The sequence below is a fragment of the Monoraphidium neglectum genome, assembly GCF_000611645.1.
Source record: "Monoraphidium neglectum strain SAG 48.87 unplaced genomic scaffold scaffold00756, whole genome shotgun sequence".
In the NCBI taxonomy this organism is placed as follows: Eukaryota; Viridiplantae; Chlorophyta; class Chlorophyceae; order Sphaeropleales; family Selenastraceae; genus Monoraphidium; species Monoraphidium neglectum.
Genome location: NW_014012872.1, coordinates 18,844 through 19,480, shown reverse-complemented (window position 1 = coordinate 19,480; position 637 = coordinate 18,844).

The following is a 637-nucleotide window of genomic DNA, read 5'->3' as shown; positions in this document are numbered from 1 at the left end:
CCCGCCGCAGGCCCTCCATCAGCCGCGGCAGGCACTACTGCCACACGCTGCGCCTCTGGTGCCACAGCCGCAACTGCGGTAGTCGCTGGCGCTGCCACTCGGGCCGCAGCAATGTCAGCGGGCCGGGGCGTGGCCGCCCCATCTGCGGCAGCCACCCCCGAGGCAGCCGCGTCAGGTGACTTCCGAGTCAGGGGCACGACGCGCGGGGCCGTTTGCGCCTTGGGCTGCGCGTACTGCACCGGCGCGCCTGGCCGCCTGCCACGCTGCCGCACCTGCCGATGCGGCCCCCGGCCGGTGTGATTGCTGCTGCTGTCTGCTGCCGAACCTTTGCTGGCGCCGCCATCTTCGGCCCCGGCAGGGGGGCTCGCTGGCACGCCCGCCGCCCTGGCCCCAATGACGAGCCGCAGGGCCGCGCCAGCCGTGCCCGCCGCAGCATGCACGCCCCCGCGCGCGGAGCAAGCGCACGCGAGCACAAAGGTTGCGCAGCGTGCGGCGGCGCCGCGCAGCAGCCGCCTTGGCGCGCGCAGCCCGGGGGCTGTGGCGGCGACCCCCGCGGCCAGCAGGATGGTCAAGGCCTGCATGATGCAGTTGCACCGGACGGCGAGATTGTGCGGCCACAAAAAGATGCTCAACACTT